This window comes from Salmo trutta, unplaced genomic scaffold (genome assembly GCF_901001165.1).
Source record: "Salmo trutta unplaced genomic scaffold, fSalTru1.1, whole genome shotgun sequence".
Lineage (NCBI taxonomy): Eukaryota > Metazoa > Chordata > Actinopteri > Salmoniformes > Salmonidae > Salmo > Salmo trutta.
The window spans coordinates 1-23345 of NW_021822455.1; the positions used below are offsets into that span (position 1 = coordinate 1).

At 41.7% G+C, this 23345-nt stretch overlaps 12 non-coding genes across 12 annotated transcripts; all 12 read right to left on the reverse strand.

Annotated features, from left to right (window-relative positions):
• Window positions 1-472: 472 nt before the first annotated feature.
• On the reverse strand, window positions 473-554 carry trnal-uag (transfer RNA leucine (anticodon UAG)). The gene has a single exon. It is a non-coding gene; the product is annotated as a tRNA-Leu (tRNA).
• Window positions 555-2215: 1661 nt separating this feature from the next.
• Window positions 2216-2297, reverse strand: trnal-uag (transfer RNA leucine (anticodon UAG)). Its single transcript has one exon. It is a non-coding gene; the product is annotated as a tRNA-Leu (tRNA).
• Window positions 2298-3959: 1662 nt separating this feature from the next.
• Window positions 3960-4041, reverse strand: trnal-uag (transfer RNA leucine (anticodon UAG)). Its single transcript has one exon. It is a non-coding gene; the product is annotated as a tRNA-Leu (tRNA).
• A 1662-nt stretch (window positions 4042-5703) lies between these two features.
• trnal-uag (transfer RNA leucine (anticodon UAG)) lies at window positions 5704-5785 on the reverse strand. Its single transcript has one exon. It is a non-coding gene; the product is annotated as a tRNA-Leu (tRNA).
• A 1663-nt stretch (window positions 5786-7448) lies between these two features.
• trnal-uag (transfer RNA leucine (anticodon UAG)) lies at window positions 7449-7530 on the reverse strand. Its single transcript has one exon. It is a non-coding gene; the product is annotated as a tRNA-Leu (tRNA).
• Window positions 7531-9192: 1662 nt separating this feature from the next.
• On the reverse strand, window positions 9193-9274 carry trnal-uag (transfer RNA leucine (anticodon UAG)). Its single transcript has one exon. It is a non-coding gene; the product is annotated as a tRNA-Leu (tRNA).
• Window positions 9275-11635: 2361 nt separating this feature from the next.
• On the reverse strand, window positions 11636-11717 carry trnal-uag (transfer RNA leucine (anticodon UAG)). Its single transcript has one exon. It is a non-coding gene; the product is annotated as a tRNA-Leu (tRNA).
• A 1661-nt stretch (window positions 11718-13378) lies between these two features.
• trnal-uag (transfer RNA leucine (anticodon UAG)) lies at window positions 13379-13460 on the reverse strand. Its single transcript has one exon. It is a non-coding gene; the product is annotated as a tRNA-Leu (tRNA).
• Window positions 13461-15121: 1661 nt separating this feature from the next.
• trnal-uag (transfer RNA leucine (anticodon UAG)) lies at window positions 15122-15203 on the reverse strand. Its single transcript has one exon. It is a non-coding gene; the product is annotated as a tRNA-Leu (tRNA).
• A 1661-nt stretch (window positions 15204-16864) lies between these two features.
• trnal-aag (transfer RNA leucine (anticodon AAG)) lies at window positions 16865-16946 on the reverse strand. The gene has a single exon. It is a non-coding gene; the product is annotated as a tRNA-Leu (tRNA).
• Window positions 16947-20063: 3117 nt separating this feature from the next.
• On the reverse strand, window positions 20064-20145 carry trnal-aag (transfer RNA leucine (anticodon AAG)). The gene has a single exon. It is a non-coding gene; the product is annotated as a tRNA-Leu (tRNA).
• A 3118-nt stretch (window positions 20146-23263) lies between these two features.
• Window positions 23264-23345, reverse strand: trnal-uag (transfer RNA leucine (anticodon UAG)). Its single transcript has one exon. It is a non-coding gene; the product is annotated as a tRNA-Leu (tRNA).

Consider the following 23345-nt stretch of genomic DNA (forward strand, 5'->3'; position numbering starts at 1 on the left):
GGGAACGCTACAGTCCCACATGCCATAAGAAGTTTTTAACAAGCTCAGAGAGGCAGATCTCAGCCACCTGGTATGCGTGGCCACCGCTACGCAGACGACGAGTTAGTTAAGGCAATGTACTGCTAATTCATTGTGTTCTGCACTCGTGGGTTTGACGTCACACAACATTTTTCTTTTCTCCTTCTTCCTTTTGTATTCTTCATTTATATCACGTTGCTTTTTCTTCCCTGTGTCAACACACCATTTGTTTTTGCTGCTTTGTCTGAAGATCACATTTGTAGTGCCCTTAACAAGCTCAGAAAGCTGTATCTCGGCCAACTGGTAGGAGGGTCACCGCTATAGCACAGGACGAGGTAGTTAAGGCAATTTAGTGCTAAAGATGCCAGCGGTGTTATTTCCCTTGTTTGAATATCGAAATGCTACCAAAGTTTTCATTGACCACACTGAAGATGTGCACAAAAAACAAGAATGATGGCAGCAGTGGGATTCGAACCCACGCCTCCAGAGAGACTGGAGCCTAAATCCAGCGCCTTAGACCACTCGGCCACGCTACCCTTCAATGTCAACAACCCCACACTTTGCCATCTGTTACCTAAGCCTGCTAAGCTCCCGTTCATTTCGGTCTCTTCTTTTTCATTTTCCTTTTGAGTCCTTCGTTTATATCACATTGCTTTTTCTTCCTGTCTCAACACATTATTTGTTTTGCTGCTATGTCTGAAGAGCACATTTATAGAGCCCTTTAACACCTCTTGGGTAGGGGGCAGTATTTTCACGTCCGGATGAAAAGCGTGCCCAAAGTAAACTGCCTGTTACTCAGGCCCAGAAGCTAGGATATGCATATAATTGGTAGATTTGGATAGGAAACACTCTAAAGTTTCTAAAACTGATAACATGATGTCTGTGTGTATAACACAACTGATATGGCAGGCAAAACCCCAAGGACAAACCATCCCAAAAAATAATAATTTTCAGCCTTCCACTGTTTCCAATGGCTTTCATGTTTATTATGAGGCGAAGTCCTCCCAGATTGCAGTTCCTAGGGCTTCAACTAGATGTCAACAGAAAGAGTTTCAGGCTGGTTTTTGGAAAAATGAGCTAGAAGTTGTCGTTTTTCTAAGTGGCTCCCATTTTGGCTGAAGTGTTTCCATGCGCGTGGGTGAAAGCGCGTTCTTTGTTATTTCTCTCCGGTAATGAACATACTTTTCTCCGTCTTAAATTTGATCATTTCTTTGCGTATAAGGGTACCTGAGGTTTGATTATAAACGTTGTTGGACTTGTTTGGATAAGTTTATTGGTAACGTTTGGGATTCATTTTGTATGCATTTTGAAGCAGGGAAACCGGTGGATTATTGAATGAAGCGCGCCAGCTAAACTGAGTTTTTATGGCTATAAAGAAGGACTTTATCGAACAAAAGGACCCTTTGTGATGTAACTGGGACCTTTTGGAGTGCCAACAGAAGAAGATCTTCAAAGGTAAGGCATTTATTATATCGCTATTTCTGACTTTCGTGTCGCACCTGCCTGGTTGAATTATTTTTTCATGTTTTTGTATGCGGGGCGCTGTCCTCAATTAATCGCATGGTGTGCTTTCGCCGTAAAGCCTTTTTGAAATCTGACACAGCGGCTGGATTAACAAGAAGTTAAGCTTTATTTTGATGTATAATACTTGTATTTTCATGAATGTTAAATATTTATCTTTCTGTCATTTGAAATTCGCGCTCTGCAATTTCACCGGATGTTGGCCAGGTGGGACGCTACAGTCCCACATGCCCATAAGAAGTTTTAACAAGCTCAGAGAGGCAGATCTCAGCCACCTGGTATGCGTGGCCACCGCTACAGCAGACGACGAGTTAGTTAAGGCAATGTACTGCTAATTCATTGTGTTCTGCACTCGTGGGTTTGACGTCACACAACATTTTTCTCCTTCTTCCTTTTGTATTCTTCATTTATATCACGTTGCTTTTTCTTCCTGTGTCAACACACCATTTGTTTTTGCTGCTTTGTCTGAAGATCACATTTGTAGTGCCCTTTAACAAGCTCAGAAAGGTGTATCTCGGCCAACTGGTAGGAGGGTCACCGCTATAGCACAGGACGAGGTAGTTAAGGTTATTTAGTGCTAAAGATGCCAGCGGTGTTATTTCCCTTGTTTGAATATCGAAATGCTACCAAAGTTTTCATTGACCACACTGAAGATGTGCACAAAAAACAAGAATGATGGCAGCAGTGGGATTCGAACCCACGCCTCCAGAGAGACTGGAGCCTAAATCCAGCGCCTTAGACCACTCGGCCACGCTACCCTTCAATGTCAACAACCCCACACTTTGCCATCTGTTACCTAAGCCTGCTAAGCTCCCGTTCATTTCGGTCTCTTCTTTTTCATTTTTCCTTTTGAGTCCTTCGTTTATATCACATTGCTTTTTCTTCCTGTCTCAACACATTATTTGTTTTGCTGCTATGTCTGAAGAGCACATTTATAGAGCCCTTTAACCTCTCTTGGGTAGGGGGCAGTATTTTCACGTCCGGATGAAAAGCGTGCCCAAAGTAAACTGCCTGTTACTCAGGCCCAGAAGCTAGGATATGCATATAATTGGTAGATTTGGATAGGAAACACTCTAAAGTTTCTAAAACTGATAACATGATGTCTGTGTGTATAACACAACTGATATGGCAGGCAAAACCCCAAGGACAAACCATCCCAAAAAATAATAATTTTCAGCCTTCCACTGTTTGCAATGGCTTTCATGTTTATTATGAGGCGAAGTCCTCCCAGATTGCAGTTCCTAGGGCTTCAACTAGATGTCAACAGAAAGAGTTTCAGGCTGGTTTTTGGAAAAATGAGCTAGAAGTTGTAGTTTTTCTAAGTGGCTCCCATTTTGGCTGAAGTGTTTCCATGCGCGTGGGTGAAAGCGTGTTCTTTGTTATTTCTCTCCGGTAATGAACATACTTTTCTCCGTCTTAAATTTGATCATTTCTTTGCATATAAGGGTACCTGAGGTTTGATTATAAACGTTGTTGGACTTGTTTGGATAAGTTTATTGGTAACGTTTGGGATTCATTTTGTATGCATTTTGAAGCAGGGAAACCGGTGGATTATTGAATGAAGCGCGCCAGCTAAACTGAGTTTTTATGGCTATAAAGAAGGACTTTATCGAACAAAAGGACCCTTTGTGATGTAACTGGGACCTTTTGGAGTGCCAACAGAAGAAGATCTTCAAAGGTAAGGCATTTATTATATCGCTATTTCTGACTTTCGTGTCGCACCTGCCTGGTTGAATTCTTTTTTCATGTTTTTGTATGCGGGGCGCTGTCCTCAATTAATCGCATGGTGTGCTTTCGCCGTAAAGCCTTTTTGAAATCTGACACAGCGGCTGGATTAACAAGAAGTTAAGCTTTATTTTGATGTATAATACTTGTATTTTCATGAATGTTAAATATTTATATTTCTGTCATTTGAAATTCGCGCTCTGCAATTTCACCGGATGTTGGCCAGGTGGGACGCTACAGTCCCACATGCCCATAAGAAGTTTTAACAAGCTCAGAGAGGCAGATCTCAGCCACCTGGTATGCGTGGCCACCGCTACAGCAGACGACGAGTTAGTTAAGGCAATGTACTGCTAATTCATTGTGTTCTGCACTCGTGGGTTTGACGTCACACAACATTTTTCTCCTTCTTCCTTTTGTATTCTTCATTTATATCACGTTGCTTTTTCTTCCTGTGTCAACACACCATTTGTTTTTGCTGCTTTGTCTGAAGATCACATTTGTAGTGCCCTTTAACAAGCTCAGAAAGGTGTATCTCGGCCAACTGGTAGGAGGGCCACCGCTATAGCACAGGACGAGGTAGTTAAGGCAATTTAGTGCTAAAGATGCCAGCGGTGTTATTTCCCTTGTTTGAATATCGAAATGCTACCAAAGTTTTCATTGACCACACTGAAGATGTGCACAAAAAACAAGAATGATGGCAGCAGTGGGATTCGAACCCACGCCTCCAGAGAGACTGGAGCCTAAATCCAGCGCCTTAGACCACTCGGCCACGCTACCCTTCAATGTCAACAACCCCACACTTTGCCATCTGTTACCTAAGCCTGCTAAGCTCCCGTTCATTTCAGTCTCTTCTTTTTCATTTTTCCTTTTGAGTCCTTCGTTTATATCACATTGCTTTTTCTTCCTGTCTCAACACATTATTTGTTTTGCTGCTATGTCTGAAGAGCACATTTATAGAGCCCTTTAACCTCTCTTGGGTAGGGGGCAGTATTTTCACGTCCGGATGAAAAGCGTGCCCAAAGTAAACTGCCTGTTACTCAGGCCCAGAAGCTAGGATATGCATATAATTGGTAGATTTGGATAGGAAACACTCTAAAGTTTCTAAAACTGATAACATGATGTCTGTGTGTATAACACAACTGATATGGCAGGCAAAACCCCAAGGACAAACCATCCAAAAAAATAATAATTTTCAGCCTTCCACTGTTTCCAAAGGCTTTCATGTTTATTATGAGGCGAAGTCCTCCCAGATTGCAGTTCCTAGGGCTTCAACTAGATGTCAACAGAAAGAGTTTCAGGCTGGTTTTTGGAAAAATGAGCTAGAAGTTGTAGTTTTTCTAAGTGGCTCCCATTTTGGCTGAAGTGTTTCCATGCGCGTGGGTGAAAGCGTGTTCTTTGTTATTTCTCTCCGGTAATGAACATACTTTTCTCCGTATTAAATTTGATCATTTCTTTGCGTATAAGGGTACCTGAGGTTTGATTATAAACGTTGTTGGACTTGTTTGGATAAGTTTATTGGTAACGTTTGGGATTCATTTTGTATGCATTTTGAAGCAGGGAAACCGGTGGATTATTGAATGAAGCGCGCCAGCTAAACTGAGTTTTTATGGCTATAAAGAAGGACTTTATCGAACAAAAGGACCCTTTGTGATGTAACTGGGACCTTTTGGAGTGCCAACAGAAGAAGATCTTCAAAGGTAAGGCATTTATTATATCGCTATTTCTGACTTTCGTGTCGCACCTGCCTGGTTGAATTCTTTTTTCATGTTTTTGTATGCGGGGCGCTGTCCTCAATTAATCGCATGGTGTGCTTTCGCCGTAAAGCCTTTTTGAAATCTGACACAGCGGCTGGATTAACAAGAAGTTAAGCTTTATTTTGATGTATAATACTTGTATTTTCATGAATGTTAAATATTTATATTTCTGTCATTTGAAATTCGCGCTCTGCAATTTCACCGGATGTTGGCCAGGTGGGACGCTACAGTCCCACATGCCCATAAGAAGTTTTAACAAGCTCAGAGAGGCAGATCTCAGCCACCTGGTATGCGTGGCCACCGCTACAGCAGACGACGAGTTAGTTAAGGCAATGTACTGCTAATTCATTGTGTTCTGCACTCGTGGGTTTGACGTCACACAACATTTTTCTCCTTCTTCCTTTTGTATTCTTCATTTATATCACGTTGCTTTTTCTTCCTGTGTCAACACACCATTTGTTTTTGCTGCTTTGTCTGAAGATCACATTTGTAGTGCCCTTTAACAAGCTCAGAAAGGTGTATCTCGGCCAACTGGTAGGAGGGTCACCGCTATAGCACAGGACGAGGTAGTTAAGGCAATTTAGTGCTAAAGATGCCAGCGGTGTTATTTCCCTTGTTTGAATATCGAAATGCTACCAAAGTTTTCATTGACCACACTGAAGATGTGCACAAAAAACAAGAATGATGGCAGCAGTGGGATTCGAACCCACGCCTCCAGAGAGACTGGAGCCTAAATCCAGCGCCTTAGACCACTCGGCCACGCTACCCTTCAATGTCAACGACCCCACACTTTGCCATCTGTTACCTACGCCTGCTAAGCTCCCGTTCATTTCGGTCTCTTCTTTTTCATTTTTCCTTTTGAGTCCTTCGTTTATATCACATTGCTTTTTCTTCCTGTCTCAACACATTATTTGTTTTGCTGCTATGTCTGAAGAGCACATTTATAGAGCCCTTTAACCTCTCTTGGGTAGGGGGCAGTATTTTCACGTCCGGATGAAAAGCCTGCCCAAAGTAAACTGCCTGTTACTCAGGCCCAGAAGCTAGGATATGCATATAATTGGTAGATTTGGATAGGAAACACTCTAAAGTTTCTAAAACTGATAACATGATGTCTGTGTGTATAACACAACTGATATGGCAGGCAAAACCCCAAGGACAAACCATCCCAAAAAATAATAATTTTCAGCCTTCCACTGTTTCCAATGGCTTTCATGTTTATTATGAGGCGAAGTCCTCCCAGATTGCAGTTCCTAGGGCTTCAACTAGATGTCAACAGAAAGAGTTTCAGGCTGGTTTTTGGAAAAATGAGCTAGAAGTTGTAGTTTTTCTAAGTGGCTCCCATTTTGGCTGAAGTGTTTCCATGCGCGTGGGTGAAAGCGCGTTCTTTGTTATTTCTCTCCGGTAATGAACATACTTTTCTCCGTATTAAATTTGATCATTTCTTTGCGTATAAGGGTACCTGAGGTTTGATTATAAACGTTGTTGGACTTGTTTGGATAAGTTTATTGGTAACGTTTGGGATTCATTTTGTATGCATTTTGAAGCAGGGAAACCGGTGGATTATTGAATGAAGCGCGCCAGCTAAACTGAGTTTTTATGGCTATAAAGAAGGACTTTATCGAACAAAAGGACCCTTTGTGATGTAACTGGGACCTTTTGGAGTGCCAACAGAAGAAGATCTTCAAAGGTAAGGCATTTATTATATCGCTATTTCTGACTTTCGTGTCGCACCTGCCTGGTTGAATTCTTTTTTCATGTTTTTGTATGCGGGGCGCTGTCCTCAATTAATCGCATGGTGTGCTTTCGCCGTAAAGCCTTTTTGAAATCTGACACAGCGGCTGGATTAACAAGAAGTTAAGCTTTATTTTGATGTATAATACTTGTATTTTCATGAATGTTAAATATTTATATTTCTGTCATTTGAAATTCGCGCTCTGCAATTTCACCGGATGTTGGCCAGGTGGGACGCTACAGTCCCACATGCCCATAAGAAGTTTTAACAAGCTCAGAGAGGCAGATCTCAGCCACCTGGTATGCGTGGCCACCGCTACAGCAGACGACGAGTTAGTTAAGGCAATGTACTGCTAATTCATTGTGTTCTGCACTCGTGGGTTTGACGTCACACAACATTTTTCTCCTTCTTCCTTTTGTATTCTTCATTTATATCACGTTGCTTTTTCTTCCTGTGTCAACACACCATTTGTTTTTGCTGCTTTGTCTGAAGATCACATTTGTAGTGCCCTTTAACAAGCTCAGAAAGGTGTATCTCGGCCAACTGGTAGGAGGGTCCACCGCTATAGCACAGGACGAGGTAGTTAAGGCAATTTAGTGCTAAAGATGCCAGCGGTGTTATTTCCCTTGTTTGAATATCGAAATGCTACCAAAGTTTTCATTGACCACACTGAAGATGTGCACAAAAAACAAGAATGATGGTAGCAGTGGGATACAAACCCACGCCTCCAGAGAGACTGGAGCCTAAATCCAGCGCCTTAGACCACTCGGCCACGCTACCCTTCAATGTCAATGACCCCACACTTTGCCATCTGTTACCTAAGCCTGCTAAGCTCCCGTTCATTTCGGTCTCTTCTTTTTCATTTTTCCTTTTGAGTCCTTCGTTTATATCACATTGCTTTTTCTTCCTGTCTCAACACATTATTTGTTTTGCTGCTATGTCTGAAGAGCACATTTATAGAGCCCTTTAACCTCTCTTGGGTAGGGGGCAGTATTTTCACGTCCGGATGAAAAGCGTGCCCAAAGTAAACTGCCTGTTACTCAGGCCCAGAAGCTAGGATATGCATATAATTGGTAGATTTGGATAGGAAACACTCTAAAGTTTCTAAAACTGATAACATGATGTCTGTGTGTATAACACAACTGATATGGCAGGCAAAACCCCAAGGACAAACCATCCCAAAAAATAAGAATTTTCAGCCTTCCACTGTTTCCAATGGCTTTCATGTTTATTATGAGGCGAAGTCCTCCCAGATTGCAGTTCCTAGGGCTTCAACTAGATGTCAACAGAAAGAGTTTCAGGCTGGTTTTTGGAAAAATGAGCTAGAAGTTGTAGTTTTTCTAAGTGGCTCCCATTTTGGCTGAAGTGTTTCCATGCGCGTGGGTGAAAGCGCGTTCTTTGTTATTTCTCTCCGGTAATGAACATAATTTTCTCCGTATTAAATTTGATCATTTCTTTGCGTATAAGGGTACCTGAGGTTTGATTATAAACGTTGTTGGACTTGTTTGGATAAGTTTATTGGTAACGTTTGGGATTCATTTTGTATGCATTTTGAAGCAGGGAAACCGGTGGATTATTGAATGAAGCGCGCCAGCTAAACTGAGTTTTTATGGCTATAAAGAAGGACTTTATCGAACAAAAGGACCCTTTGTGATGTAACTGGGACCTTTTGGAGTGCCAACAGAAGAAGATCTTCAAAGGTAAGGCATTTATTATATCGCTATTTCTGACTTTCGTGTCGCACCTGCCTGGTTGAATTCTTTTTTCATGTTTTTGTATGCGGGGCGCTGTCCTCAATTAATCGCATGGTGTGCTTTCGCCGTAAAGCCTTTTTGAAATCTGACACAGCGGCTGGATTAACAAGAAGTTAAGCTTTATTTTGATGTATAATACTTGTATTTTCATGAATGTTAAATATTTATATTTCTGTCATTTGAAATTCGCGCTCTGCAATTTCACCGGATGTTGGCCAGGTGGGACGCTACAGTCCCACATGCCCATAAGAAGTTTTAACAAGCTCAGAGAGGCAGATCTCAGCCAACTGGTATGCGTGGCCACCGCTACAGCAGAGGACGAGTTAGTTAAGGCAATGTACTGCTAATTCATTGTGTTCTGCACTCGTGGGTTTGACGTCACACAACATTTTTCTCCTTCTTCCTTTTGTATTCTTCATTTATATCACGTTGCTTTTTCTTCCTGTGTCAACACACCATTTGTTTTTGCTGCTTTGTCTGAAGATCACATTTGTAGTGCCCTTTAACAAGCTCAGAAAGGTGTATCTCGGCCAACTGGTAGGAGGGCCACCGCTATAGCACAGGACGAGGTAGTTAAGGCAATTTAGTGCTAAAGATGCCAGCGGTGTTATTTCCCTTGTTTGAATATCGAAATGCTACCAAAGTTTTCATTGACCACACTGAAGATGTGCACAAAAAACAAGAATGATGGCAGCAGTGGGATTTGAACCCACGCCTCCAGAGAGACTGGAGCCTAAATCCAGCGCCTTAGACCACTCGGCCACGCTACCCTTCAATGTCAAAGACCCCACACTTTGCCATCTGTTACCTAAGCCTGCTAAGCTCCCGTTCATTTCGGTCTCTTCTTTTTCATTTTTCCTTTTGAGTCCTTCGTTTATATCACATTGCTTTTTCTTCCTGTCTCAACACATTATTTGTTTTGCTGCTATGTCTGAAGAGCACATTTATAGAGCCCTTTAACCTCTCTTGGGTAGGGGGCAGTATTTTCACGTCCGGATGAAAAGCGTGCCCAAAGTAAACTGCCTGTTACTCAGGCCCAGAAGCTAGGATATGCATATAATTGGTAGATTTGGATAGGAAACACTCTAAAGTTTCTAAAACTGATAACATGATGTCTGTGTGTATAACACAACTGATAAGACAGGCAAAACCCCAAGGACAAACCATCCCAAAAAATAATAATTTTCAGCCTTCCACTGTTTGCAATGGCTTTCATGTTTATTATGAGGCGAAGTCCTCCCAGATTGCAGTTCCTAGGGCTTCAACTAGATGTCAACAGAAAGAGTTTCAGGCTGGTTTTTGGAAAAATGAGCTAGAAGTTGTCGTTTTTCTAAGTGGCTCCCATTTTGGCTGAAGTGTTTCCATGCGCGTGGGTGAAAGCGCGTTCTTTGTTATTTCTCTCCGGTAATGAACATACTTTTCTCCGTATTAAATTTGATCATTTCTTTGCGTATAAGGGTACCTGAGGTTTGATTATAAACGTTGTTGGACTTGTTTGGATAAGTTTATTGGTAACGTTTGGGATTCATTTTGTATGCATTTTGAAGCAGGGAAACCGGTGGATTATTGAATGAAGCGCGCCAGCTAAACTGAGTTTTTATGGCTATAAAGAAGGACTTTATCGAACAAAAGGACCCTTTGTGATGTAACTGGGACCTTTTGGAGTGCCAGCAGAAGAAGATCTTCAAAGGTAAGGCATTTATTATATCGCTATTTCTGACTTTCGTGTCGCACCTGCCTGGTTGAATTCTTTTTTCATGTTTTTGTATGCGGGGCGCTGTCCTCAATTAATCGCATGGTGTGCTTTCGCCGTAAAGCCTTTTTGAAATCTGACACAGCGGCTGGATTAACAAGAAGTTAAGCTTTATTTTGATGTATAATACTTGTATTTTCATGAATGTTAAATATTTATATTTCTGTCATTTGAAATTCGCGCTCTGCAATTTCACCGGATGTTGGCCAGGTGGGACGCTACAGTCCCACATGCCCATAAGAAGTTTTAACAAGCTCAGAGAGGCAGATCTCAGCCACCTTTTGGCCCTGTCCGGGGGTATCGTCGGATGGGGCCACAGTGTCTTCTGATCCCTCCTGTCTCAGCCTCCAGTATTTATGCTGCAGTAGTTTATGTGTCGGGGGGCTAGGGTCAGTCTGTTACATCTGGAGTATTCTCTTGTCTTATCCGGTGTCCTGTGTGAATGTAAATATGCTCTCTCTAATTCTCTCTTTCTTTCTTTCTTTCTTTCTTTCTTTCTTTCTCTCGGAGGACCTGAGCCCTAGGACTACCTGGCATGATGACTCCTTGCTGTCCCCAGTCCACCTGGCCATGCTGCTGCTCCAGTTTCAACTGTTCTGCCTGCGGCTACGGAACCCTGACCTGTTCACCGGATGTGCTTGTTGCACCCTCGACAATTACTATGATTATTATTATTTGACCATGCTGGTCATTTACGAACATTTTAACATCTTGACTATGTTCTGTTATAATATCCACCCGGCACAGCCAGAAGAGGACTGGCCACCCCTCATAGCCTGGTTCCTCTCTAGGTTTCTTCCTAGGTTTTTGGCCTTTCTCAGGAGTTTTTCCTAGGGAGTTTTTCCCAGCCACCGTGCTTCTTTCACATGCATTGCTTGCTGTTTGGGGTTTTAGGCTGGGTTTCTGTACAGCACTTTGAGATTTCAGCTGATGTACGAAGGGCTATATAAATAAATTTGATTTGATTTGATTTTGACCTGGTATGCGTGGCCACCGCTACAGCAGACGACGAGTTAGTTAAGGCAATGTACTGCTAATTCATTGTGTTCTGCACTCGTGGGTTTGACGTCACACAAAATTTTTCTCCTTCTTCCTTTTGTATTCTTCATTTATATCACGTTGCTTTTTCTTCCTGTGTCAACACACCATTTGTTTTTGCTGCTTTGTCTGAAGATCACATTTGTAGTGCCCTTTAACAAGCTCAGAAAGGTGTATCTCGGCCAACTGGTAGGAGGGTCACCGCTATAGCACAGGACGAGGTAGTTAAGGCAATTTAGTGCTAAAGATGCCAGCGGTGTTATTTCCCTTGTTTGAATATCGAAATGCTACCAAAGTTTTCATTGACCACACTGAAGATGTGCACAAAAAACAAGAATGATGGCAGCAGTGGGATTCGAACCCACGCCTCCAGAGAGACTGGAGCCTAAATCCAGCGCCTTAGACCACTCGGCCACGCTACCCTTCAATGTCAACGACCCCACACTTTGCCATCTGTTACCTACTCCTGCTAAGCTCCCGTTCATTTCGGTCTCTTCTTTTTCATTTTTCCTTTTGAGTCCTTCGTTTATATCACATTGCTTTTTCTTCCTGTCTCAACACATTATTTGTTTTGCTGCTATGTCTGAAGAGCACATTTATAGAGCCCTTTAACCTCTCTTGGGTAGGGGGCAGTATTTTCACGTCCGGATGAAAAGCCTGCCCAAAGTAAACTGCCTGTTACTCAGGCCCAGAAGCTAGGATATGCATATAATTGGTAGATTTGGATAGGAAACACTCTAAAGTTTCTAAAACTGATAACATGATGTCTGTGTGTATAACACAACTGATATGGCAGGCAAAACCCCAAGGACAAACCATCCCAAAAAATAATAATTTTCAGCCTTCCACTGTTTCCAATGGCTTTCATGTTTATTATGAGGCGAAGTCCTCCCAGATTGCAGTTCCTAGGGCTTCAACTAGATGTCAACAGAAAGAGTTTCAGGCTGGTTTTTGGAAAAATGAGCTAGAAGTTGTAGTTTTCTAAGTGGCTCCCATTTTGGCTGAAGTGTTTCCATACGCGTGGGTGAAAGCGCGTTCTTTGTTATTTCTCTCCGGTAATGAACATAATTTTCTCCGTATTAAATTTGATCATTTCTTTGCGTATAAGGGTACCTGAGGTTTGATTATAAACGTTGTTGGACTTGTTTGGATAAGTTTATTGGTAACGTTTGGGATTCATTTTGTATGCATTTTGAAGCAGGGAAACCGGTGGATTATTGAATGAAGCGCGCCAGCTAAACTGAGTTTTTATGGCTATAAAGAAGGACTTTATCGAACAAAAGGACCCTTTGTGATGTAACTGGGACCTTTTGGAGTGCCAACAGAAGAAGATCTTCAAAGGTAAGGCATTTATTATATCGCTATTTCTGACTTTCGTGTCGCACCTGCCTGGTTGAATTCTTTTTTCATGTTTTTGTATGCGGGGCGCTGTCCTCAATTAATCGCATGGTGTGCTTTCGCCGTAAAGCCTTTTTGAAATCTGACACAGCGGCTGGATTAACAAGAAGTTAAGCTTTATTTTGATGTATAATACTTGTATTTTCATGAATGTTAAATATTTATATTTCTGTCATTTGAAATTCGCGCTCTGCAATTTCACCGGATGTTGGCCAGGTGGGACGCTACAGTCCCACATGCCCATAAGAAGTTTTAACAAGCTCAGAGAGGCAGATCTCAGCCAACTGGTATGCGTGGCCACCGCTACAGCAGACGACGAGTTAGTTAAGGCAATGTACTGCTAATTCATTGTGTTCTGCACTCGTGGGTTTGACGTCACACAACATTTTTCTCCTTCTTCCTTTTGTATTCTTCATTTATATCACGTTGCTTTTTCTTCCTGTGTCAACACACCATTTGTTTTTGCTGCTTTGTCTGAAGATCACATTTGTAGTGCCCTTTAACAAGCTCAGAAAGGTGTATCTCGGCCAACTGGTAGGAGGGTCACCGCTATAGCACAGGACGAGGTAGTTAAGGCAATTTAGTGCTAAAGATGCCAGCGGTGTTATTTCCCTTGTTTGAATATCGAAATGCTACCAAAGTTTTCATTGACCACACTGAAGATGTGCACAAAAAACAAGAATGATGGCAGCAGTGGGATTCGAACCCACGCCTCCAGAGAGACTGGAGCCTAAATCCACCGCCTTAGACCACTCGGCCACGCTACCCTTCAATGTCAACGACACCAAACTTTGCCATCTGTTACCTACGCCTGCTAAGCTCCCGTTCATTTCGGTCTCTTCTTTTTCATTTTTCCTTTTGAGTCCTTCGTTTATATCACATTGCTTTTTCTTCCTGTCTCAACACATTATTTGTTTTGCTGCTATGTCTGAAGAGCACATTTATAGAGCCCTTTAACCTCTCTTGGGTAGGGGGCAGTATTTTCACGTCCGGATGAAAAGCGTGCCCAAAGTAAACTGCCTGTTACTCAGGCCCAGAAGCTAGGATATGCATATAATTGGTAGATTTGGATAGGAAACACTCTAAAGTTTCTAAAACTGATAACATGATGTCTGTGTGTATAACACAACTGATATGGCAGGCAAAACCCCAAGGACAAACCATCCCAAAAAATAATAATTTTCAGCCTTCCACTGTTTCCAATGGCTTTCATGTTTATTATGAGGCGAAGTCCTCCCAGATTGCAGTTCCTAGGGCTTCAACTAGATGTCAACAGAAAGAGTTTCAGGCTGGTTTTTGGAAAAATGAGCTAGAAGTTGTAGTTTTCTAAGTGGCTCCCATTTTGGCTGAAGTGTTTCCATACGCGTGGGTGAAAGCGCGTTCTTTGTTATTTCTCTCCGGTAATGAACATAATTTTCTCCGTATTAAATTTGATCATTTCTTTGCGTATAAGGGTACCTGAGGTTTGATTATAAACGTTGTTGGACTTGTTTGGATAAGTTTATTGGTAACGTTTGGGATTCATTTTGTATGCATTTTGAAGCAGGGAAACCGGTGGATTATTGAATGAAGCGCGCCAGCTAAACTGAGTTTTTATGGCTATAAAGAAGGACTTTATCGAACAAAAGGACCCTTTGTGATGTAACTGGGACCTTTTGGAGTGCCAACAGAAGAAGATCTTCAAAGGTAAGGCATTTATTATATCGCTATTTCTGACTTTCGTGTCGCACCTGCCTGGTTGAATTCTTTTTTCATGTTTTTGTATGCGGGGCGCTGTCCTCAATTAATCGCATGGTGTGCTTTCTCCGTAAAGCCTTTTTGAAATCTGACACAGCGGCTGGATTAACAAGAAGTTAAGCTTTATTTTGATGTATAATACTTGTATTTTCATGAATGTTAAATATTTATATTTCTGTCATTTGAAATTCGCGCTCTGCAATTTCACCGGATGTTGGCCAGGTGGGACGCTACAGTCCCACATGCCCATAAGAAGTTTTAACAAGCTCAGAGAGGCAGATCTCAGCCAACTGGTATGCGTGGCCACCGCTACAGCAGACGACGAGTTAGTTAAGGCAATGTACTGCTAATTCATTGTGTTCTGCACTCGTGGGTTTGACGTCACACAACATTTTTCTCCTTCTTCCTTTTGTATTCTTCATTTATATCACGTTGCTTTTTCTTCCTGTGTCAACACACCATTTGTTTTTGCTGCTTTGTCTGAAGATCACATTTGTAGTGCCCTTTAACAAGCTCAGAAAGGTGTATCTCGGCCAACTGGTAGGAGGGTCACCGCTATAGCACAGGACGAGGTAGTTAAGGCAATTTAGTGCTAAAGATGCCAGCGGTGTTATTTCCCTTGTTTGAATATCGAAATGCTACCAAAGTTTTCATTGACCACACTGAAGATGTGCACAAAAAACAAGAATGATGGCAGCAGTGGGATTCGAACCCACGCCTCCAGAGAGACTGGAGCCTAAATCCAACGCCTTAGACCACTCGGCCACACTACCCTTCAATGTCAACGACACCAAACTTTGCCATCTGTTACCTACGCCTGCTAAGCTCCCGTTCATTTCGGTCTCTTCTTTTTCATTTTTCCTTTTGAGTCCTTCGTTTATATCACATTGCTTTTTCTTCCTGTCTCAACACATTATTTGTTTTGCTGCTATGTCTGAAGAGCACATTTATAGAGCCCTTTAACCTCTCTTGGGTAGGGGGCAGTATTTTCACGTCCGGATGAAAAGCGTGCCCAAAGTAAACTGCCTGTTACTCAGGCCCAGAAGCTAGGATATGCATATAATTGGTAGATTTGGATAGGAAACACTCTAAAGTTTCTAAAACTGATAACATGATGTCTGTGTGTATAACACAACTGATATGGCAGGCAAAACCCCAAGGACAAACCATCCCAAAAAATAAGAATTTTCAGCCTTCCACTGTTTCCAATGGCTTTCATGTTTATTATGAGGCGAAGTCCTCCCAGATTGCAGTTCCTAGGGCTTCAACTAGATGTCAACAGAAAGAGTTTCAGGCTGGTTTTTGGAAAAATGAGCTAGAAGTTGTAGTTTTCTAAGTGGCTCCCATTTTGGCTGAAGTGTTTCCATACGCGTGGGTGAAAGCGCGTTCTTTGTTATTTCTCTCCGGTAATGAACATAATTTTCTCCGTATTAAATTTGATCATTTCTTTGCGTATAAGGGTACCTGAGGTTTGATTATAAACGTTGTTGGACTTGTTTGGATAAGTTTATTGGTAACGTTTGGGATTCATTTTGTATGCATTTTGAAGCAGGGAAACCGGTGGATTATTGAATGAAGCGCGCCAGCTAAACTGAGTTTTTATGGCTATAAAGAAGGACTTTATCGAACAAAAGGACCCTTTGTGATGTAACTGGGACCTTTTGGAGTGCCAACAGAAGAAGATCTTCAAAGGTAAGGCATTTATTATATCGCTATTTCTGACTTTCGTGTCGCACCTGCCTGGTTGAATTCTTTTTTCATGTTTTTGTATGCGGGGCGCTGTCCTCAATTAATCGCATGGTGTGCTTTCTCCGTAAAGCCTTTTTGAAATCTGACGCAGCGGCTGGATTAACAAGAAGTTAAGCTTTATTTTGATGTATAATACTTGTATTTTCATGAATGTTAAATATTTATATTTCTGTCATTTGAAATTCGCGCTCTGCAATTTCACCGGATGTTGGCCAGGTGGGACGCTACAGTCCCACATGCCCATAAGAAGTTTTAACAAGCTCAGAGAGGCAGATCTCAGCCAACTGGTATGCGTGGCCACCGCTACAGCAGACGACGAGTTAGTTAAGGCAATGTACTGCTAATTCATTGTGTTCTGCACTCGTGGGTTTGACGTCACACAACATTTTTCTCCTTCTTCCTTTTGTATTCTTCATTTATATCACGTTGCTTTTTCTTCCTGTGTCAACACACCATTTGTTTTTGCTGCTTTGTCTGAAGATCACATTTGTAGTGCCCTTTAACAAGCTCAGAAAGGTGTATCTCGGCCAACTGGTAGGAGGGTCACCGCTATAGCACAGGACGAGGTAGTTAAGGCAATTTAGTGCTAAAGATGCCAGCGGTGTTATTTCCCTTGTTTGAATATCGAAATGCTACCAAAGTTTTCATTGACCACACTGAAGATGTGCACAAAAAACAAGAATGATGGCAGCAGTGGGATTCGAACCCACGCCTCCAGAGAGACTGGAGCCTTAATCCAGCGCCTTAGACCACTCGGCCACGCTACCCTTCAATGCCAACAACCCCACACTTTGCCATCTGTTACCTAAGCCTGCTAAGCTCCCGTTCATTTCGGTCTCTTCTTTTTCATTTTTCCTTTTGAGTCCTTCGTTTATATCACATTGCTTTTTCTTCCTGTCTCAACACATTATTTGTTTTGCTGCTATGTCTGAAGAGCACATTTATAGAGCCCTTTAACCTCTTTGGTATAGGGGGCAGTATTGAGAATTTTTGGAAAAAATATGTTCCCATTTTTAACTGCCTCCTACACCAACTCAGAAGCTAGAATATGCATATTATTGTTCAGGTTTGGATAGAAAACACTCTGAATTTTCTAAAACTGTTTGAATGGTGTCTGTGAGTATAACAGAACTCCTATGGCAGGCAAAAACCTGACAAGGCTTCAAGCAGGAAGTACCCTGTCTGACAAGGAGTCGTGCGTCTTACCTCTTTTTATTGAAAAGTAAGGATCTTAGCTGTAACGTGACAATTCCCAGGGCTCCAATAGGCTCTCAGAGCCCGCGAAATAACTGAAGGTTTACGAGGGAACCTCAGGTTGAAATATATTATCGCCTTTTGTAAGTGGATGCTCGGAGGACCTTTCAATGATGCGCGTGCATGAGTCGCTTCTGAGGAGAAATTTTATTCGGCTGTTTAGGCTCAATGCATACACCCGGTCGGAATATTAACACTTCTCTATGACATAAATGGCATAAAAATTGGTTTTAAACAGCGGTTGACATACTTCGAAGTACGGTAATGGAATATTTAGACATTTTTGACACGCCAATGCGCCATGCGCGACACCGCGAAGAAGCATTCTAGAACTCACGAACAAAACGTCGCTGTTGGAACATAACGATGGATTATTTGGGACCAAACCAACATTTGTTATTGAAGTAGAAGACCTGGCAGTGTATTCTGATGAAGAACAAGCAAGGTAAGAACATTTTTCTTATAGGAAATGTGATTTTGGTGGATGCTGACCTGGGTGGGTATCTAAATAGCTAGCCCTGTAATGCCGGGCTATGTACTTAGATTATTGCAAAATGTGCTTCATCCGAAAAGCTATTTTAAAATCGGACATATCGAGTGCATAGAGGAGTAATGTATCTATAATTCTTAAAATAATTGTTATGCTTTTTGTGAACGTTTATCGTGAGTAATTTAGCAAACTGTTAGTAAATTCAACGGAAGTTTGCGGGGGGTATGCGTTTTCTGAACGTCACATGCTAATGCAAAAAGCTGTTTTTTGATATAAATATGAACTTGATTGAACAGACATGCATGTATTGTATAACACAATGTCCTAGGTGTGTCATCTGATGAAGATCATCAAAGGTTAGTGCTGCATTTAGATATGGTTTGGGTTTATGTGACATGATATGCTAGCTTGAAAAATGGCTGTGTGATTATTTCTGGCTGGGTACTCTGCTGACATAATCTAATGTTTTGCTTTTGTTGTAAAGCCTTTTTGAAATCGGACAGTGGGGTTAGATTAACGAGATTCTTGTCTTTAAATAGCTGTGAAATAGTCATATGTTTGAGAAATTGAAGTTATAGCATTTCTAACGATTCAAAAATCGCGCCACTGGATTGAAGTGGCTGTTACGTAGGTGGGACGAAATCGTCCCACATAGCCCAGAGAGGTTAACCTCTCTTGGGTAGGGGGCAGTATTTTCACGTCCGGATGAAAAGCGTGCCCAAAGTAAACTGCCTGTTACTCAGGCCCAGAAGCTAGGATATGCATATAATTGGTAGATTTGGATAGGAAACACTCTAAAGTTTCTAAAACTGATAACATGATGTCTGTGTGTATAACACAACTGATATGGCAGGCAAAACCCCAAGGACAAACCATCCCAAAAAATAAGAATTTTCAGCCTTCCACTGTTTCCAATGGCTTTCATGTTTATTATGAGGCGAAGTCCTCCCAGATTGCAGTTCCTAGGGCTTCAACTAGATGTCAACAGAAAGAGTTTCAGGCTGGTTTTTGGAAAAATGAGCTAGAAGTTGTAGTTTTCTAAGTGGCTCCCATTTTGGCTGAAGTGTTTCCATACGCGTGGGTGAAAGCGCGTTCTTTGTTATTTCTCTCCGGTAATGAACATAATTTTCTCCGTATTAAATTTGATCATTTCTTTGCGTATAAGGGTACCTGAGGTTTGATTATAAACGTTGTTGGACTTGTTTGGATAAGTTTATTGGTAACGTTTGGGATTCATTTTGTATGCATTTTGAAGCAGGGAAACCGGTGGATTATTGAATGAAGCGCGCCAGCTAAACTGAGTTTTTATGGCTATAAAGAAGGACTTTATCGAACAAAAGGACCCTTTGTGATGTAACTGGGACCTTTTGGAGTGCCAACAGAAGAAGATCTTCAAAGGTAAGGCATTTATTATATCGCTATTTCTGACTTTCGTGTCGCACCTGCCTGGTTGAATTCTTTTTTCATGTTTTTGTATGCGGGGCGCTGTCCTCAATTAATCGCATGGTGTGCTTTCTCCGTAAAGCCTTTTTGAAATCTGACGCAGCGGCTGGATTAACAAGAAGTTAAGCTTTATTTTGATGTATAATACTTGTATTTTCATGAATGTTAAATATTTATATTTCTGTCATTTGAAATTCGCGCTCTGCAATTTCACCGGATGTTGGCCAGGTGGGACGCTACAGTCCCACATGCCCATAAGAAGTTTTAACAAGCTCAGAGAGGCAGATCTCAGCCAACTGGTATGCGTGGCCACCGCTACAGCAGACGACGAGTTAGTTAAGGCAATGTACTGCTAATTCATTGTGTTCTGCACTCGTGGGTTTGACGTCACACAACATTTTTCTCCTTCTTCCTTTTGTATTCTTCATTTATATCACGTTGCTTTTTCTTCCTGTGTCAACACACCATTTGTTTTTGCTGCTTTGTCTGAAGATCACATTTGTAGTGCCCTTTAACAAGCTCAGAAAGGTGTATCTCGGCCAACTGGTAGGAGGGTCACCGCTATAGCACAGGACGAGGTAGTTAAGGCAATTTAGTGCTAAAGATGCCAGCGGTGTTATTTCCCTTGTTTGAATATCGAAATGCTACCAAAGTTTTCATTGACCACACTGAAGATGTGCACAAAAAACAAGAATGATGGCAGCAGTGGGATTCGAACCCACGCCTCCAGAGAGACTGGAGCCTTAATCCAGCGCCTTAGACCACTCGGCCACGCTACCCTTCAATGCCAACAACCCCACACTTTGCCATCTGTTACCTAAGCCTGCTAAGCTCCCGTTCATTTCGGTCTCTTCTTTTTCATTTTTCCTTTTGAGTCCTTCGTTTATATCACATTGCTTTTTCTTCCTGTCTCAACACATTATTTGTTTTGCTGCTATGTCTGAAGAGCACATTTATAGAGCCCTTTAACCTCTTTGGTATAGGGGGCAGTATTGAGAATTTTTGGAAAAAATATGTTCCCATTTTTAACTGCCTCCTACACCAACTCAGAAGCTAGAATATGCATATTATTGTTCAGGTTTGGATAGAAAACACTCTGAATTTTCTAAAACTGTTTGAATGGTGTCTGTGAGTATAACAGAACTCCTATGGCAGGCAAAAACCTGACAAGGCTTCAAGCAGGAAGTACCCTGTCTGACAAGGAGTCGTGCGTCTTACCTCTTTTTATTGAAAAGTAAGGATCTTAGCTGTAACGTGACAATTCCCAGGGCTCCAATAGGCTCTCAGAGCCCGCGAAATAACTGAAGGTTTACGAGGGAACCTCAGGTTGAAATATATTATCGCCTTTTGTAAGTGGATGCTCGGAGGACCTTTCAATGATGCGCGTGCATGAGTCGCTTCTGAGGAGAAATTTTATTCGGCTGTTTAGGCTCAATGCATACTCCCGGTCGGAATATTAACACTTCTCTATGACATAAATGGCATAAAAATTGGTTTTAAACAGCGGTTGACATACTTCGAAGTACGGTAATGGAATATTTAGACATTTTTGACACGCCAATGCGCCATGCGCGACACCGCGAAGAAGCATTCTAGAACTCACGAACAAAACGTCGCTGTTGGAACATAACGATGGATTATTTGGGACCAAACCAACATTTGTTATTGAAGTAGAAGACCTGGCAGTGTATTCTGATGAAGAACAAGCAAGGTAAGAACATTTTTCTTATAGGAAATGTGATTTTGGTGGATGCTGACCTGGGTGGGTATCTAAATAGCTAGCCCTGTAATGCCGGGCTATGTACTTAGATTATTGCAAAATGTGCTTCATCCGAAAAGCTATTTTAAAATCGGACATATCGAGTGCATAGAGGAGTAATGTATCTATAATTCTTAAAATAATTGTTATGCTTTTTGTGAACGTTTATCGTGAGTAATTTAGCAAACTGTTAGTAAATTCAACGGAAGTTTGCGGGGGGTATGCGTTTTCTGAACGTCACATGCTAATGCAAAAAGCTGTTTTTTGATATAAATATGAACTTGATTGAACAGACATGCATGTATTGTATAACACAATGTCCTAGGTGTGTCATCTGATGAAGATCATCAAAGGTTAGTGCTGCATTTAGATATGGTTTGGGTTTATGTGACATGATATGCTAGCTTGAAAAATGGCTGTGTGATTATTTCTGGCTGGGTACTCTGCTGACATAATCTAATGTTTTGCTTTTGTTGTAAAGCCTTTTTGAAATCGGACAGTGGGGTTAGATTAACGAGATTCTTGTCTTTAAATAGCTGTGAAATAGTCATATGTTTGAGAAATTGAAGTTATAGCATTTCTAACGATTCAAAAATCGCGCCACTGGATTGAAGTGGCTGTTACGTAGGTGGGACGAAATCGTCCCACATAGCCCAGAGAGGTTAACCTCTCTTGGGTAGGGGGCAGTATTTTCACGTCCGGATGAAAAGCCTGCCCAAAGTAAACTGCCTGTTACTCAGGCCCAGAAGCTAGGATATGCATATAATTGGTAGATTTGGATAGGAAACACTCTAAAGTTTCTAAAACTGATAACATGATGTCTGTGTGTATAACACAACTGATATGGCAGGCAAAACCCCAAGGACAAACCATCCCAAAAAATAATAATTTTCAGCCTTCCACTGTTTCCAATGGCTTTCATGTTTATTATGAGGCGAAGTCCTCCCAGATTGCAGTTCCTAGTGCTTCAACTAGATGTCAACAGAAAGAGTTTCAGGCTGGTTTTTGGAAAAATGAGCTAGAAGTTGTAGTTTTTCTAAGTGGCTCCCATTTTGGCTGAAGTGTTTCCATGCGCGTGGGTGAAAGCGCGTTCTTTGTTATTTCTCTCCGGTAATGAACATAATTTTCTCCGTATTAAATTTGATCATTTCTTTGCGTATAAGGGTACCTGAGGTTTGATTATAAACTTTGTTGGACTTGTTTGGATAAGTTTATTGGTAACGTTTGGGATTCATTTTGTATGCATTTTGAAGCAGGGAAACCGGTGGATTATTGAATGAAGCGCGCCAGCTAAACTGAGTTTTTATGGCTATAAAGAAGGACTTTATCGAACAAAAGGACCCTTTGTGATGTAACTGGGACCTTTTGGAGTGCCAACAGAAGAAGATCTTCAAAGGTAAGGCATTTATTATATCGCTATTTCTGACTTTCGTGTCGCACCTGCCTGGTTGAATTCTTTTTTCATGTTTTTGTATGCGGGGCGCTGTCCTCAATTAATCGCATGGTGTGCTTTCGCCGTAAAGCCTTTTTGAAATCTGACACAGCGGCTGGATTAACAAGAAGTTAAGCTTTATTTTGATGTATAATACTTGTATTTTCATGAATGTTAAATATTTATATTTCTGTCATTTGAAATTCGCGCTCTGCAATTTCACCGGATGTTGGCCAGGTGGGACGCTACAGTCCCACATGCCCATAAGAAGTTTTAACAAGCTCAGAGAGGCAGATCTCAGCCACCTGGTATGCGTGGCCACCGCTACAGCAGACGACGAGTTAGTTAAGGCAATGTACTGCTAATTCATTGTGTTCTGCACTCGTGGGTTTGACGTCACACAACATTTTTCTCCTTCTTCCTTTTGTATTCTTCATTTATATCACGTTGCTTTTTCTTCCTGTGTCAACACACCATTTGTTTTTGCTGCTTTGTCTGAAGATCACATTTGTAGTGCCCTTTAACAAGCTCAGAAAGGTGTATCTCGGCCAACTGGTAGGAGGGTCACCGCTATAGCACAGGACGAGGTAGTTAAGGCAATTTAGTGCTAAAGATGCCAGCGGTGTTATTTCCCTTGTTTGAATATCGAAATGCTACCAAAGTTTTCATTGACCACACTGAAGATGTGCACAAAAAATAAGAATGATGGCAGCAGTGGGATTCGAACCCACGCCTCCAGAGAGACTGGAGCCTAAATCCAGCGCCTTAGACCACTCGGCCACACTACC